The sequence below is a fragment of the Apus apus genome, chromosome 5 (assembly GCF_020740795.1).
Source record: "Apus apus isolate bApuApu2 chromosome 5, bApuApu2.pri.cur, whole genome shotgun sequence".
Classification (NCBI taxonomy): Eukaryota; Metazoa; Chordata; class Aves; order Apodiformes; family Apodidae; genus Apus; species Apus apus.
In genome coordinates, this window is record NC_067286.1 from 23,519,224 (window position 1) to 23,537,606 (window position 18,383).

General features: G+C 45.1%; 1 long non-coding RNA gene across 1 annotated transcript; it reads left to right on the forward strand.

The window, feature by feature from the left end:
* Nucleotides 1-147: 147 nt before the first annotated feature.
* On the forward strand, nucleotides 148-16,374 carry LOC127385596 (uncharacterized). Its single transcript, XR_007889709.1, has 2 exons — nucleotides 148-226; nucleotides 14,199-16,374. It is a non-coding gene; the product is annotated as an uncharacterized LOC127385596 (long non-coding RNA).
* Nucleotides 16,375-18,383: the final 2,009 nt, after the last annotated feature.

Sequence of the window (18,383 nt, forward strand, 5' to 3'; positions counted from 1 at the left end):
ATTACAAAAAATTGGATGAGAATATGGGCTATCATGCACAGAGATCTGTAAACAAGCATGGTGCCAGGCAGAGCAAAGGTCAGGCAGAGAGAGGCCATCTGACCTGTGTAAGTCTGATATTAGATTATTCAGCTTTTGTAGAGACCTGCCTGAGAATGTTCAGCTCCCAAAATGCCAAATTTTCACTGTTCCACTGGGACCTGTTGCAAAACTGGTGAAAAACAAGGTATGATGATCTGATTTCATTAAAAATTATTCCCATCTAGTCCCCAACAGACAAGAAAAAATTAACACAAGGCCAGTCTGGTTCCCATGGTTCTGTGGGAGTGAAAACATTCATGACCACAGCTGAACTTTGTATCAGAAGTCACCATTAAAATTAACGTGGAGAGGGAATTTCTGGTTGTCATTACTGGCAAAGACAGACTTATCAAGTACCATCAGTGGTTAATAACAGGGGGGGGTTCTGTCTGAGATAATGAGTAACAGACTGCAATATTTAACTGGAGTTCAGCTAATTGAATGGCACACACTGTGCATGTATATGAAGCTTAAAAGCTTTCAGACACAAAATAATATCATATTGGCATTTATATTTGGATTAATTGCCTTATCATTAGTTAATATTAGCCACAGTGCTTCTAATACTGTGGCTAATGAAAATCCTGTATTCATAGCAAGAAATAACATCATCTTGTGGCTGAGCCTGGAGTGCAACATATGCATGTTTTCTCTGCAGTGCAATGTAAATGCTGGACCAGATTTATTGCTGGCATCTAGATATATTAGAGTTTTGTTCACTTCCAGCAAAGACTGTTCTGGCTCACAGAAATCTATGCATGAAACACAAACAACATGAGCACTTAGCCATGAGCAGACAGTCAAGGGAGTAAAGGGGTTTTTTCAATTAGTTATTCAGAAGAAATTTGGTTACTTTTCTAAAAACTATCTTTTGCTTAAACAGGAGATATTACACTCACTACTGTCATAAATGAATTAAAGTCTGTGACCTCTTATAATTTAAGACATCAGACTAGGCAATGGCATAAATTCAGATATCTAAAAATCAGCTCATTTTAGTACTGCTGGATCAGAGTTTGGGTCTGTGTTTTTTCAGTCTCTCTTGGTTTTGCACATTCCACTCATGTCTCACCTGCCCTGGGGATGGGTCTCTGTCAGGAGCTGCTCAAATCCAACTGGTTTCTTTGCCTTCAGGCAGGATCAGAGCAGTGCTGAGTGCCTGTGGCAGAGCCCCCTGAGCAAAGGGGTAGGAGACAAGACTGTCTTTCCCTCTGCCAGAAGTTCAGGTGAATATTTTGCACTTTCTCTCTATTAGTTTGTAGATTATGTCCTGACACACAAAAGCTTACGTTCCTCCCAAATTCTTGTAGCTTTCCAGCTGCAATTTTAAGCTCTGTCCTAGTGCTTGAGAGTATTCTCTGTACAGCACACACTGCCTCCTTAAATACCAGTGAGTCTCAAAAACTGACTGTGTGAAAATGATGGGTTTTTTCCTAGGTTTTGAGTTTACTGAATGTCTTCTTATTTTTCTAGTAGGAGAATACATTAAGGAGTTACTGTTTCTAGCCTGTTCCTATTTCATGCAGTTGCAGCATGTCCTTCTTACTAATTTTCTGCGTAAACTAGACAGTTTCTGTCTTTTCAGTCTGTCTTCCTATAAAAGATTACCTACTCCTCTAATCCATCTTTTAATCTCATTCTATACCCACTCTATTACTCTACATCACAGCAGAAAACAGCTTTATCTTAGTTACGGCTGAAAGTGGTGGGGTTTGTAGCTGAATTTTTCAAGGGCTCAGAAATACACACACCTACTTATGCAGCCTGCAAATTTGTTGTGAATCACAGAGATACAGGACAGTCCTGGAGATCCAAAGGTACATGGACATTAGAGACAGGGGTTGTAAGATCTAGGCCCTTTCTGAAAAATAAAAACATTGGTTATGCTTTCTTAGCTAGAGAGCCTTATCTCTTGCCTTCCTAAAATGTCAGGAATTCAACAAATGCTCTAGGTAATCTTCCCTCCAGGAGCGTGGCCCTGGAAGGATGCACCCCGTGTTTCTGACGCTGACAAGGACCTGGGTGGGAGGGAAAGGGCACCACTAGGCCTTGGGGCCATGCGCAGGAGGAAGGACCACATTTTCCCCTTGCTGACTTCCCAGCCCTCCTGTGCTTCACAGAGAAGCTAAGGCATTGAAGTGGCACAGGCTGGTTGCTCTTCTGGAGCCCAGCAATGTGCTGCAGCCCCCGCCCAGGACACTCTCCAGCCACCGACTGCCCATGGGGCTGCCCACAGCAGTGCTCCCTCTCCTCCCCTGGCCATGTCAGGGGGTGGTCTGGAAGAGGAGGAGATCTGCTTCTAGCCTCAACCTTCCCATCACTAAGGGCTTTCAACAGGGTTGTCCTGAATGGTAACTGTGCACCTCAAGGAAGGAGCTTGAGAAAAGAATTTAAGGCTCATCTGACTTGATTTTAAAAAACCGCACAGATCAGCTCTTCTTGGGAGGTGAGATCTGCTTGCTGCTGCACAGCTCAGCCCCTTGGCTTGGCAAGGGGCTGCCATGTGATGCCTATTTGTGCTGTAAAGTCATTCACACTGGCACAGACCAGGTATCAGGTGCCAGCAAAGCCAGTGGAAGAATTTGGCTTTGGGGACTGCATCCGTCACCATCACAGAGAGCAAGGGGGGATATGCTGGCACAGCCACCAAGATGCCAGTCTGTCTTTTTTATCCCTCTGCTAACCAAACCATCATGAAACACATTTTTCTCTAGCTTTGTTGGAAGTGCAGAACTGGAAATTGGAGCTGCCTTCAGTAGATGCTGGTGTGAAAATGCAGAGTTTACAAGATGTCAGAGTAGGAGTGTGGGGATGCTGGGAATATCTGTGGTTTATACTCATCTCCATGAAAATGAAGTTAGTCTGGGAAGTCAGAAATTGAAATGTCTAAGTCCTTGCCTCTTTTCTCCTTTGTTAGACTAGAAAATTTATCCGCACTCCAGTTTGAGATAATTTAAGTATTTTCTGGAATTTGAGATTTCTGCTCAGGTTTTAATAAAGGACGTTCCTTAATAGCCAGCCTTTCTTGCTTGTGACACATACCCCTTGCAGGGGAACTATTCATTGCTTTATTTTCTTTCTCTGAAGAGCAAGAGAAAGGATGGTGAATTCTCCCTCTCTCTCCCTCTCCTTAGTTTCAGCCGTGGTAATGACAAACCAGGTACTAGGAGACTCATTAAGACTCTGCTAACATTTGTGTTCGTTTTCCCATTTAGAATGAAAGGCTTTCATTTAGAAATACAGAACAACAGTGTACAACCATGGCCATTCCAGGTTACTCATTAACAAGGTAATAGTAACAAGGTGAGGATACTTTCTTCTACCTGTCCCTTGTCACACTCAGCCCAGGCTGCTACACGTCTGTCTCTGCAAGCTTAGAGGTAGCCAACAAAATCCCCATTGAGAGCTGCTGTGTAGGAGCACAAATGCATGAAATTCTGCAATATGAACTTGTTATCTGTTATTACAGGTTTAATAGATTTTTTTGTAGCTTCCTGCATTGCACAAGGCAAGTAGAGCTCCACTGAATGATGCCACTTCTGTCACTGTTAAGAAAGAATGACAAAGAAAAAAGTTAACAAAGTTGATACATTTCTGCTGGGTTTCTGTCCACCACCCCAAGGCAGGTGCCCTCTGATCATAGGTGTTTTTCCAGTGAAGTGAGGATTTTTGCTGTTTTTTGTTGTGGCTGGATTTTTTTTACAACCTTGTCTAAGTTGGAGTGTTTCTGGGAACAAGAACACGTTCTCTGTCACAGTTGTCTCTGTCTCAGGAGCTGTATTTCAGGACTCCTGAAGCAGTGTAACCTGTTTTGGGGTGCATAGATTTGCACTATGTGGTTTTTTTGCACTATATTTTCTGTGCCTAGCTCCAGTACTGCCTGACTACATGAAGTTCACTGAAATATTTCATCTCCTGTCCTCTGTGTCATGCAGATAGACTGCAAGCCATTTAGGTCAAGACCTGCCATTTTCTACCTTTGCACAGAATATCTTGAATGCCTGCAGGAAAAAGAGAATCAAGAAAAAAAAATACCAAAGAAGAGAGAAAAATCCTCCCCAGCCACACAGAAGTTAGGTGGTGTAAGAAGAGATTCTGAACATAGTCAGTTCTCTCACATGGAGCAGCTGGCTTCACATCAGTGTTGATCCCTGTCATTCCTAGGGCTTAGGAATTATTTTTGCCTTCCTGTGAGAGCTACATGTAAGAGCACTCCACAAGAAAAGCTGATGTGGCTCCAGGCTTGGACAGAAGGGCTGTGGACCTCAAGCCCTTTGCAGCTGTGTCTGTGCATAACAGGATTTGTCTCCCCTCTGCTCCAGATGACAACCTTTCCCATTCTTCTCCTCCAGCATCTGCTGCCTATTTTGATCTAACCAAGTCTGCCTCTTCCTTTTCCTTTAATTGTGTAGAAGAAATGAAAATCATTTGTCTGGGAAATGTTTCCCCAGAAAAGCAAAAATATTTTCCATAAGCAATACTGAGTTTTCCGTTTCCTGGACAAAGCAGGACAAGATCCTGTCCTCTTCTCCTGTCTGTCCCTTTAGAGGTGATCTGAGGTTGAGGCACTGCAAACAATTAATCAAAAAGGGAACTACTCAACTAGTCTTCCCCTAGGGACAGATTGCAACAAGAATTTAAGAAAAGATAATTTGATTCAGCACGTACATCTAGTGCCACGGGCCATCACCAGATTTAACAAATTATCCTCTCTTCCATGCCTCACAGCTTCAGATAAATATATTTAAAAGATTTTTCTCAAACAGAAGACTAATTCCTAGGAGGGGAATTCAAGTTGTCTCTTTCGGATATTTTCAAGTTTCTTAATTATCACTGGAACTGTGACCACATGAAGATCAAGAAAGGATGTCTTCCTCTCTTACGTTAGAGTCTCCTGAGTGTTTGTGATTTTTTAACTTGTTTGGTTTCAAGATTATTTTCCTGGTGAACTTCAATTGTAATATTGCTATTGAAGCCCTGGATAACCATTTAACCTAGGATTAGAAGATGGAGTTTTTGCCATCAAGGTGATTTGCTTTACTCCAGTGCAGGCTACACATTGTCTTTCTCTGCCTCAGTGGATCTTACAGTATACCACCCTGGCTCTGTCTTGTTCCATGAGGTACCTGATTATCAGCAGTGAGAAAGCCTCTAAGCCTTCTCATCCAAGGGCTGCAGCAGCCCTGCTCCTTCAGCCTTTCTTTGCCAACAGTGCATGGCAGGCTGCCGGTGCCCCTCCCACCGATTAGTCCTCTGTCATCTGGAAGGAGCTCTTCACACATCACCTGATGTGGAAGAAGCTCAGCTGGCAGGAGGAGGATGTGAATCTTCCCCTTCATATAGGTTTTCCTAATTTACAATTATAAGAGAGTACCTGTGACCCATGGATAGCTGTGCCACTATTTCATAATTGTTGTCTGGAGCATCTGAGATTTATTCAAAGACCTCTGTTCATACTCTATAATTACCTGAAAGCCATCATCCCCCCTGGAAGTGTGGCATCAGGACAAGAACAAGTCTGTTCTGTGCCAGGGATGACACTAGGGTACATTATTTTTGACAGTGCTAGAAGGCAGTGAGCAAGTGAATATGAGTAAAATCTGTAGAGAAAATGTGAGAAGAAACTCACAATGATTTCCCCCTGATCTTTGTGTTCCTGGACGTTGCATGAAGAACTATTCCTCAATGCTGGGATTACTGTCCAGAAAATGCCTCCTTCACATGCTGTCAGTGTAGCCATCCAGGCAATGGCAGGAATACTCAACAGTGGGATCTGCTGGAAATGCAGTATTCCATGTGTGAAAGGGAACAAACAGAAGCATCTAACAAGGCTCACTGCAATGGAAACCAGCTGAGAAAGATAAACCATAAGGAAAAGCTAACCTACCTATGAGTCCAGAGCTAAAGGAGAAGCACCAGAGCATGATGGCTTAGGAAGTGAAAAAGCATGAACCTGCACAGCCAGAGCAAGGACCCTATATTTTCCCTGTCGCCGTCAGGCTGCTTGAGAAATTCCAGGTCAGTGCATGGTAGGCAGGGGAGGGAGCAGGGCAGGAGCAGGAGGAGGCAGCAAGCACTCTGCCTACCTAGCTGAACATGATGCTTCCAGGAGCATCTTCATCCTAGGAGGTGAAGATTCTCCCAGGGTTTTTCCCACCCACTGGTGACCCATGGCACTTGAGACTCATGCCAGGTAAGGTGTGCCCTCCCCAAAACTGTAAAAGGAAAAGGAGAAAAGAAGCAGAATTTCCCTATGATTTATGAAACAGTCAAAGTGAAAATCAAGCACATAGTTCTGTCTGTGCTGTCCTGCATCTCTATACCCTCACTGGCAGGATGTCACTTACCTTCCCCTGTTGTATGTAACCTCTGGGTTATATTTTGCCTCAGAGTTGGTGGATGCAACCTATGAATGTTCTCCCTAGCACAACTCGCTTCCCTTGATGCATCTGAGGATTTCCTGCTGGCTGGGGTTTCATTTCCCTGCTTTGTTTGTTCTATATATGTGTGCTTTCACGGTGTAGGGTTATTTCAGGCAGCACAAGGCACCTCCTCTGTAGGATGGCATTTATAGCTCTCACTTGAGAAGGCCCTTGTTAGTCTTCATTAGGGCGCATGAAGTACCCTACAGCTACACTACATGGCACTAAACACAGCTTATCACTTCATGCTACTCCTAGATCTTCCCCCCACACTTTTCCAGACTGATCCCTGCCTTCTACTCACACAGGTTTTGTAAAAACTGTATTTCCATCTGTTTGGCTTGGTGAATGTGTACCCCATTCACTTTCCCATGCTGAGTTACAGCAGCTCTCCTCTTAGCCCAGACCCACACCTAAACTCTTTGTTCTCCATAAGCTGGCCAAATAAAAGAGGGTTTTGATCCATTGTCAATCCCACAAATATTCTAAAATGTTGCATTGTAACAAACCCCCTCCAATATCCAAACATTTTCAGCAAATAATTTAAAAAATCCCTCCACAAATATTGCTTCTCATACATAGAAATGTCTGAGAGCTCAGGGGAGCTCACCAAGCCTCTCTCCATCATTTAGCAACAATCCTGGTCAACAGGGGAGGTCCCAGATGACTGGAGGCTGGTTAGTGTGACACTCATCTACAAGAAGGGCCAGAAGGAGGATCCAGGGAACTACAGGCCTGTCAGCCTGATCTTGGTACCAGGAGAGATCATGGAGAGGCTCATCTTGAGTCAGCTCCCATGGCAAGTGCAGGGCAGCCAGGGGATCAGGGCCAGCCAGCATGGGTTTATGAAAGGGAGGTCTTGCTTGACCAACTTGATCTCTTTCTGTGACGATATGACCCACCTGCTGGACGAGGGGAAGGCTGTGGATGTTGTCTGCCTGGACTTTGGTAAGGTCTTTGACACCATCTCCCACAGCATTCTCCTGGAGAAGCTGGTGAATCATGGCATAGACAAGTGTACACTTCACTGGGTAAAAAACTGGCTGGATGGCCGTGCCCAGAGAGCTGTGGTAAATGGGGTTAAACCTGGTTGCTGACTTGTCACCAGTGGTGTCCCTCAGGGCTCAGTTTTAGGGCCAGTCTTGTTCAGTGTCTTTATCAATGATCCGGACGAGGGGACTGAGTGCACCCTCAGTGAGTTTGCAGATGACACCAAATTGGGTGGGAGTGTTGATCTGCTTGAGGGCAGGAAGGCTCTGCAGAGGGACCTGGACAGGTTGAATCGATGGGCTGAGGCAAATTGCATCAGGTTCAATAAGGCCAAGTTCTGGGTCCTGCATTTCAGTCAAAACAACCCCAGGCAATACTAAGACTACAGCTGGAGAGCTGCCCAGCAGAAAAGGACCCAGCAGTTCTGGTTGACAGCCAGAGGAACATGAGCCAGCAGTATGCCCAGGTGGCCAAGGTGGCCAACAGCATCCTGGCTTGTATCAGGCATAGTGTGGCCAGCAGGACCAAGTGATGGTGCCCCCGTAGTCAGGGGGTGAGGCTGCACCTTTGTGTTCAGTTCTGGGCCCCTCACTGCAGGAAGGATGTTGAGGTGCTGGAGCATGTCCAGAGGAGAGCCACAAAGCTGGTGAAGGATCTGGAGAACAGGTCATACAAGGAACGTTTGAGGGAACTGGAGACGTTTAGTTTGGAGAAGAGGAGGCTGAGGGGAGACCTCACCACCCTCTAAAACCACCTTCAAGGAGGCTGCAGTGAGATGAGTGTTGACCTCTTCTCTCGACTAAATAATGATAGATCTAGAGGAAATGGCCTGAAGCTGTGGCAGGGGAGGTTCAGATTGGGTATCAGGAAGAATTTCGATTCTGAAAGAGTGGTCAGGAAGTGGAACAGCCTGCCCAGGGAGGTGTTTGAGTCACCATCCTTGGAGGTGTTCTATAAATGTGCAGATGTGGCACTTCAGGGCATGCTCTAGTGGCTGAGGTTGTGAGGGTTTTTGTAGGTGTTTTTCTTTGTGGAGTGTGTGTAGCTGTTTTTGCGTGTTTGGGTTTTTTTGTGTTGATGTTTGGACTCAGTGATCTCAGAGGTCCTTTCCAACTGTGATGATTCTGTGATTCTGTGATTCTGTGAAATGTTATGACAAGATCAAATAAGAATGTATCTGATACTTCCCAGATCAGGAAACTGAGCGACATCCAACTTGGCTTCTCTCTTTCCTCTACAATTTGTAGGCTAAGGAGACAAAGGGGAGTGAGGGCCCGGAGATGCTGTTTGCTCATCATGAGATGTGTTTATTCACTGTTAGTTGATGGCTAGTGAAGTTAGCTCTGTTTCTCCACTTCTTCCCTGGGAATTGACCTGGGATGTGCTGAGAAAGCTCATATGTTCCAGTGATCTGCAAGCAAGAGGTCTGTCTCCCAGCAAGACTCTTCAAGTGAAAAATAATTACCATGCAAACCAGACAAACTCCAGATTTGCACTGAATCATGGGTCAACAAACCATTAAAACCAGAGTAGCCTGCTTTGGGAGAGTAGCACCAAACCCTGATACTACAGAGGGGAAAAGCAGAGCTCTGTCCGTGCTGGGAGTCAGTTCTGGTGGCGGAGGAGGAGCTCAGGTGTCTCCCTGTGAGTTAGGATTTGGTCCAGTAGCACAGCAACTCTTCCCAGTACATCCCACTGGCTTCCAAACAGGCCCAATTGGCTCTGGTGTTATCTGGTATGATCTCAATGGCACCTATTGCAACATATGATCTTTTCTGAGAGCCACCTTCCCCTGCTGTGGTGATGTGAGCACTGTGAGAGTGACACAGCCACCTACTCCTTTCCTTCTCACTTGCAAATATTCTTTATTTAAAACATCTCCCACAAAGATGTTTATTTTAATACTCCTTGTATTAGTAATCATGTACTTACACTGCACTCCTGTTTTATTAGAACTCAAAGGAGTGTGAACAATTACTTCTACCACTGGGTTGTAGAGGGGTGACAGTTTTAATACAGGCTTTTAAAAACTTTTCACCCAGCAATGCTGTGAGCACAAATCCTACCCAAACAGGAACCGAATGCTGCGTGTAACCACTGTGATGCCAGAGGAGGAGAGTGGCAGATAAAGTGTTGTGTTCCTCCCTCTGACATATGCCATTTCTTGCTCTGGGAATGAAATCACTAAACAAAGGGATGGCAGGAGGGGAAAGGTGTATTTCCTACAAAGGAAGCTTCACCTCTCTAAACACACCAGATGTGTATATCCTGCCAAGAGTCTACAACAGACAACGAGCTAAGCCTCATAACAGGAGATTGAAGAGCACAAACCAAAATTTTCCCCATTTTCAGACTGGAAGAGGCAGGGAGAGGGGGGAGTTTCTTTGTTCACTTATTCCAAATAACCTCGTATCCTGATGTCACTTGGAGAGCAACCAGCAATACCCATGTGAGCAAAGGAACATGCTGAGGGATAATGAGAGACTTGGTCATCACTGAGATTATCCGCTAACAAGGCCACTTCAGCCTCTTCCATGTCCCCTGTTTATCTCATCTCTTCTCTTTGTGCTCCAGGTTGCACTGATACTGACAAATATATCTACTAGATGACTGTAAGAATAAAACCAGTAGTTTTTCCTGTATTATTTGACATTAAAGAGTGGGCAGCAGTAGCAGCCTGCCTGGAAAGAGGCTCCTGAGTGCTCAAGCCTGTGCAGCACCCCCACAAACACTGGACAGGGCCCACCCGGGCTGCCCTGCCCCAGCAACCTGTACCTGTTCCCCACCTCCTCCTGTTTTGCCTCCTAAAGCTGCAAATGCTGTGAACAAACCTGGACACTTGCTTCAGTCACTGAGACTAAGTGGTATTGCTCCCAGCTGCCTTGTTTTTGCCTTGTGTGTTCCTGCTGAGAGGAGGGAGCCTGAGTTGGTTTTGAGCTGTGCCCTGATAAGCTGCTAAACAGCAGACACCTACTCTCTTGTGGCTCTAGTGGCTGAGGTCTCCCGCCCCAGCAGCATCTGCAGGGAATGATCCAGCCTTGGCTGCCCTCTCCATCACTGTCACTGCTCCCATTTATTTGACTTCTTCCTAAAGGGCTAAAGGCTGGTGTTTAGGTACTTACTTTCTTGTTCCCCAACACGTGTCATTAGGGGCCTTGCATTTATCTGTGCTTGGCTGGCCCTGTTAAAGCAAGATGATGGTCTGTGCTCAGCTTTCAAGGCATCACACAAGTCATGAGTGTGAAAGAGCTTATGCACTGCCATTCTCCTACATTTGCAGTGTGTGCCCTTTGAAACAGTTACAGATATCCTTCAGGTCTGTCTCACCCACACTGCTGGCCCACAAGCCAGCTCTTCTCACAGGCTCAGCAAAATGCAACGGTCCAAGTGAGGGGCAGACTGGCAGCCACCACCACAACATCCTGCCTTTCTGAGAGTTACTGCCTTGTCACCACAGAAAAAGCATCAAGCTTCCATAGCCTGAATAAGTCACCAACCACTCAGTGCAGATCATCAGACACTACTGGAGACCCAAAAACCTGCATCTGCATGGCATGGCCTGCAGCTTCAAGGGTCCTGCAGCCCCAAAGCTTCCTGCTTCCCCAACCTGCAAAACCAGCCTGCTACAAACTGGGAGAGCTGGGGGCTGTACTGGCTTATTTGAGAGCTGGCTGGTGAGAAAAGATAGTGACCAAAATGGGTTTTTCCATCATCAACCCTCATGGAAAATATTTAAAATACATAGACAGAAAACCCCAAACCACAAGCCAGACTGAAAGGAAACAACATTGCCAAAAGGGTGGTTTGTTGTTGTTTGTTGTTTTTTTTTCTTTAGAAATCAAAATCTGAATAAATTTAAGAAGGCTGTGCTGCAGTACATACCTTTTTGCGTCTAATCTGGCTGCATTATCTGACAAGACTTGTCATATTTTCCAGATTTTCCTTCATGCTGAACAATGCCACTTCCCAACGCTGATGCTGCACGTCAGCCACGTGAAAAAAATGATACAACGATTTTGTTTTCAGTAGGTTTGTACTTCTTGTGTGCTGGGTAGCTCCCAGTTCCTTTCACATTTTAGGGGGAAAATTCTGCTTAAACTGCAGCATTAAGAAAAATCTGAGTTAGGAAGTAGAGGAGTTAATTTCCTAGCTTTGTTTAGAAACAGAAGGCAATTCTGTAATGTGTAAGCAAAAGCCTCATCTTTTCTTAATCACTTTTGCTAGTTATGTGGCTATAGGTTACAGAAATTAGCATGAAGTACCTAGAAGAGAACGTGATGCAGGACTGCGGTTGAGAGGCACAGTTTTCCCCAGTAGATTCCCTGCTGCCTCTCAGCTTTATGGGAGCAGGAAGCAGTCCACCTCTGGCCATGTTCACCCCCCTCTGGCCCAGCTGGCTCCATGGACTTCCCCAGCAAGGCTGGCTTGCAGAGCTGCTTGTGGGTTTGGCAGCAGATCCCAAGAGCAGCAGACAACTGCACCCTTAACCCTTTTGTATTTCTCTGTGATTTGTGCATGGCTGCTGCCCCTTGGCTGCATGTGGCTAAGGCAGCTCTGAGCTCCACACCTCTGCAGCTGGGCAGCCCTGAGCCCTGCTGGCCCTTGGCATTTGCCTCCCAGGGCCTCCAAAACTCAGGCTTTGCACGCCACTACTGTGCAGTGCCTGTGCCTTAGGGCAAGTAAAAAAGCTCATTAGATGGGGTTTTCCCTGAATACTGAGCTTTCACAGCCAAGTTTTATTGGTTGCTGTCCCTTGGAGAGGCCACCCCAAATCGGCTTCTCTAGAGAGCACAAGCTCTGCCCATCACAGATAAACTCAGCTTGACTGACAAGTGAAGGGGAGATCACCAGGGGATAACTGGGCTCAGACTGGACGAGAGAGCAAGAGGGAAGCAGCCCTGGTGCAGGCTGAGCTGGACCCCTTCCCCGCTTGCCAGCTGAGCCACTCTTCCCACCATGGAGAAGGATCTGCCCAGGGCTTTGTCCACTTGCCACTTCCCCAGGTTTGGCCATCAGAGCAGCCCTCCCCCAGGATGCTGTGCATGGCTGCACCAGCCCTGGTGATGCCTGATGGCCTTGCTGAGCAGCCAGCACTGCTGGGAGCCCTGAGTGGGGCTAATCACACTCCTACTTAGATAAAAGTAAAGTAGGCTTGCGGCTGGTGACTGGCATTTTCTTTCTCCAGGGCAGAAATGGGTGCTGCCTGTTGCACAGGCAGTGTCTCTTGCCTCTAATTTAAGGGAGGCCCTGAGGACTGAAGGGATAAATATATTTTCAACTCTTCCTCCAAGAACATTACGTCAAGTAGACTGTGATTTGGCCATGACTTATCATGGGACATTTGTGCACAGCACCTGGTTGCATCTACCAGTAAATAGAGCTCACTTACCACCATTTTAACTTTAGGATTTTCCTTACTGCTTGCCTCATGATTAGAAATTTTGAATTATTAGTGGTAGAAAACACTGAGTATGTAGGTGCTCATGTTTTAACAAATTGCCTGTCTAATCAGCCCCAAGTGATGTTGTAGCTATAGCAGCAGCAATCCTGAACATAGCTTCAGCCCTGAAAAGTTAAACCCTTGGACACTCACAGTGCAGTGGTGAGCAGGAAAAGAGATGTTTGTGCCTAGAGCAATGGAAAGAGATGGGGCTGTGGCTCCTCACATCAGTATGGAAGTCCCTGGGAAGCACCATTTGTCCTGGTCTGCTCCCCACCTGCATCTTTCTGGCCTAAGCACTGTCAACTCAGTTTCAGTTCAAAATACCTTGTGCTTTCTTCCAGTAAGGGGCCACATATGCTACAGGCTGCCAAACAGCACACAACTTATAAACCTTTAAGGCAGACTGGGCAAGAAATGGCAGAGGAGAGGAAGGGTGACAGAGTCTGTCAATGTAACAGAGACTTCCTGGGCACCTCTGTCTCCAGCAGCAATGTCTTGGAGCAGGTGAGAGTCTAAAAGGAGCTTGAGAAAGAAAATAAACAGGTGAATCAGTAGCCTTGTGGACCCTTGAACATGAAGACTGTGAAGCACAATGCATCTAATGAAGTCTCACTCATCTTGCTCTCTCAGTTTGTGTCTATTACATGTGAGGGCAACTTTACTGGGCAGTATTTTTTTTCTTCTATATTGTCAAAGATGGGCTGTGGACTATTTGATCTAGATGTCCTCTGGGTTCCCGGAAGAAGCCTGGTAATGACTGGAGCAAAAAGGCAACTGTTGAGGGCAGGAAACTCTCAAGCACATTGTAGTGTTGACATGCTGTTTGCCAAGGAATCCCTCAGGAGCAGATGGGGGAGGAACCAAAAATAGATACAACTTAACATGAGAATTCAAGAGCTTGGTGTGCATTTTGTACATGGTAAGATCATGCCTTGCTGCAGTGCCCTTTCTACATCATGACACAGCATTTCTTCACCAGTTTGGTTAGCAGGTGAGTTTCAAGATGTCATCCATCTGTTACTAAAACAGGGTGTTGCATCTACATTATGGCTTCTATATTATAGCATGTTCATATCAGGGAAAAAGAGTATTCTGTGGCTCTCAAAGGGATGCTGAATCAAGTAGCTTGGCCTATCCTTTTCCTTTTTAGCTCTTGTCCTTCTGGACCCTCAGATCTAGGTAAGCTTCTCCTTGATAAATCTCTTCTGTGGATGCAGTGTATCAGACAAGGAAATAATCAGTTTCCTTCTCTTTCACCACAGACTGACAGCACTGGACATCAAGCCATTGACCACTACTCTCTGAGCACAACCATCCAGGCAACTTTGATTGATTATTTGAAGCACAGAATACTGAAAAGCTGGTAAGAACATCCTCACATGGCATTTCCGAGTCATTTTTAGACTGGGAAAAAGTGAAATAAAGATGATAAGATCTACTGTCAGCACTGTCAAGGATGAAAGTCTAACCACGTTCCAACAAGCTTCTTCATTTTGATAGTTCTGTGGCATCAGAATGCTTTTCTCAACCAAACTCTGAACTGTGCACAGTGCAACCTGCCATCTGATGAGCAAAAAGGGAGGATGTAAATGCATACTACATTTTATTCTGTTTGTAATTAAGGTGACATTTTATGGTGAGTGAGACTAATTTTCTCCAAAGACATTAGATATGGGAAACACAGCTGACAATTTAATGTAGGAGGAAAATAAAATCGGCACATTAGAGGCAGGCTGGAGAGATTCTGATGAACTGGTGTCTTTATCCAGTGTGGCGACAGTGAGGACATGTAACTACATAAACCACCACCCTGTTCTTGTGGGCAGATGCTCCCTACTAAGACAGGTTAGAGATACAATTTACCACTGTCTCAAAACAGTATTTTGTGACCCAAAAGGGTTGCACATGCCATGGACTTGCAGCCCAAGTATGCTACCTAGAGCTGGGTGCATATGTTTTTGCCCTTTCCGGCTTTTTTCACAGTTTGCAAGTAGAATCATTAATTAAATAAGTAACTTTCCTTCTCCATCAGTGCAGCCTGGTCTTGCTCTAATGCATCCTACACTACAGCAGTGAATGGGCTGAAATGCTGAATCTGAGTGTCCTTCACATGATTCCTTCTACTACTGCAAGTGACAATGACAGGATGTTTTAGATCCATCAGCTACACTACACTCAGCTGTTGTTTTTCCTTTTCCTTTTTTTAAAAAAAATTAAGATTTTTCATGGAAGAACAAATTGTGTCATTCACAAGTATAATCTCTCCCACAAGGAACCACTTTGAACAATGGAGATACAATGAGCGCTGTAGTTATATAAACTGCAAACAATCTGATCACATCACATCATTAGATAAAGCAATTAAGGCTAAATGACAAAGAGTTAGGTACAGGTGCATATACCTCATCATCTACTGAGTGTAACTTTTCCAGAGTTGTTCAGGACGTTCACTTCCTGCCTCACACTTCTTGCACCCTTTTTGTTACATCAACTCCAGAACAAGCTCTAAGTCACCCTCTACAGGATCTGTCAAGATTAAAGATCAACACAAGATAATCACACAGAGATTTACCCACCTCCTTGGTTGGATTTTGCTGTGAGCTGGGAACTTGGAGTGGACACAGCAGTGCTGTTATTTGGACCCAATTATATAATTTCAATTAAATTAAATTTAATTCAAGCTAGAGTAGGTGTGTCAATGCATGCCATCTCCACACCTTGACTGTGTATTTTAGAGTTATCCTCAACTCTAATATGGTCTTTTAAGGAATGTTCTATTCCTAACAGGCCCAAATATGTGTCCACATCTCTCTATCAGCCATTAGGGTATCCATTGTCTTCACATACATGCTTGTTTTCCAAGGAGACTGACAAACCATAAGTAAAGAACAGAAGCTCCAGCCCATTTAGAGATACTAAATTTGATGCTACCCATCTGTTTGCTAGGCAAGAAGCAGGTTCTGTGGGTTATTTACAGTCCACGAGGAGGTAAGATTTGCTGAGATCTACCCACCTGGGACAGGCATTATTTTTACCTGAAAATGGTGGAACAATGTCAGGCAGAGAAGCATTAGCACAGCTGAAGGGCTAAGTGGTTCAGTTATCAGGATCAGAGGTTGCAGGAAGTCCCAAGGGCAGGAATATACTCAAGAGAAAGCCTGCTGGAAAATGTTGAAGGGATATTTCATGCTGTACAACCAGCACTTTACGGGAGGGCAAGAAAACAGAAAAAGCTTGGCACAGGACTCAGCTTTGGGAAGCTATTGGAAGAAAAAACTTTAATTTGAAGTTTTTTCAGCGGGAGTAACTAGCTACAAAACTGAGGAGCAGAAGTTCCTTGCAGTGAGATGAGCGTCGTAGGAGTCTGTTTCTAAATATAGTGACTATTTCGCTAGGGCTTGCATTGCAATAAAGTCAGTGCGTTTTGTTTGGTTGGGATATTTTGTTGTTGTTGTTGTTTGTTTAATGCTTGTCTACTGCTGACTGATTTGTGGGATGGCAAACTGTCATATTTTCCTTCTGCTGGGAGCAACAGGCTGAAAGGGGGCTGATGCTCCACTCCCTGTGCTCAGTGCTCTGATGCACGACCAGAGATCTCCAGGAGCTGGCAGCCGGCTCTCCCGCTACGCAGAGAAACCACTTTAGGAGGCACAAACCCCATGGCAAGGTCATCATAAAGCATCTCCAGACTACAAAGTAACCCATTTCTGATACAAAGGGTGATCAAATACTGCTGCATTTATGGTCTGCCTCCTAAGACCTCAGAGTACTCTCTGGGCTGGTGGCCCCTGAAGTGTATCTCTGAGGTTTGAATGCACGCCTCATTTGTATGTGCAAAGATAACAGCTGTTTTTTCCCAGGCTTTCTTCCTCTGTTTTGTCCATGTACAATTATCTTTCCTCCTGAAGAACTGCAACAAGGGAGCAAGTGGCAAATTTAGGCTCTTTTCATTTTTTTTAATCCTGACACAAAAATAGCTTCCACCAGCACCTGCTGTGCAGTCATGTTTCTCCTTAATGTGCACCCTCTGAGATGTGGTTCTTTTTTTTTCTGGGAGGGAGAAAGGAGAATACAGAAATTATACCAGTGTGGCCAGGGAACAGGAGAATAAACACGTTTATCTCTGGTTCTCAGCTTTTTCTCTTCTCTCTGCACCAGGGAATGCTTTCCTTTAGAGAAGACACTGAGGTTTGTGGGGTGGGAATGCCATTCAGAGACAGACAATGGGGAAGGGCCAGAGGACAGTCAGAGAGAAGAGCAGAGGGAGGAAAGGTAGCCCAGCAATGGCCTTCAGAAAGAGCAGGTTTATTTGCAGCCTAAGCATAACACCAGTGGGGAGGATGACTTTCTCTACAGTTCTTAAAACTCCTCACCTCCTGCCTTGAAGAAAACACTTCAGAAGATGAGAGTAGGTCCTGCCTTCTCTCACAAGAGCACCTAGAAATGCCTGTGCTAGTTTGCTGTGGCAGTGTGTCCATGCATTTCAAACAGATCTATTAAGGGTTCAATTGCTGGCCTTTGTTCTTACTGAGCTAAAACATGGGTACCTGACACACTAATTTACTGCTGTTATTTATTCTGGGCTGATTTTGAATGAACTGCCTTTACACAAAAAAGCTTTGTACTTTGGCCTCTCAACTGCTGCTGTAGAAAGTAGAAAGCCAGGCAATACACTGAAGTGAGCAGAGCTCAATCACACTGTAACTTTATATAAAGCAGCCAATCTACAAGAGCCAGGGCTGGCAGCAAACCCAAGGTTTCCCAATATGTGACTCTGCTTTGCCATCTCCTGCCATCTGGAAGACTTCCTAGCTTTTCCCTTGGTCACAGATATCTCATAGATTTGTGTTCTGGCTCCAAGCAAATTGTTCCCCTCTTCCAGCTTCTGTTGTGGGTGAAAGTCTCCTCAGCAGCAGCCAGCACAAGTGCCTACTTTTTACTTGGGCATTAGCTCCAGCAGCCAGGGTGCTGTGTGAGAAGGCACACAGGCTGGAGCAGCTCATGTCTCTTAAATTGATTTGCCTCCTGGCTTTACTCCTCTCTTTCCTGGCATCCCTGCTTTGCTTTCTCTCTTTTTGTCTTCCTGTCCCCAGTCCAAGATAGACTTCCGTGTCAATCTGTATGTTTTAGTTTTAATTCAACATTAGGCATGCTCTGTTTGTCACTGATGAAGCCTTTCCAGGATGGGTTACTTCATTTAGAAGAGTCTCCTGGGAGACAGAGATGAGATTTATTTCTTATGGTATCCAAACTAGTACCACTTGTACTTTAATCATGAGAAAACAAACCAATATGGATGAATTTGATCCTGGTAGATCACAGCTCAAGATGGCTGACCCTGGGCAGGCCCCCAGGTAAAAAAAAACAGTCCCCTCAGGTATGAACCCTCCCTTACCTACTCAGCATGAGCTCAGGGTGTAGCTGTGAGCTGTATACAGACTGTGAAC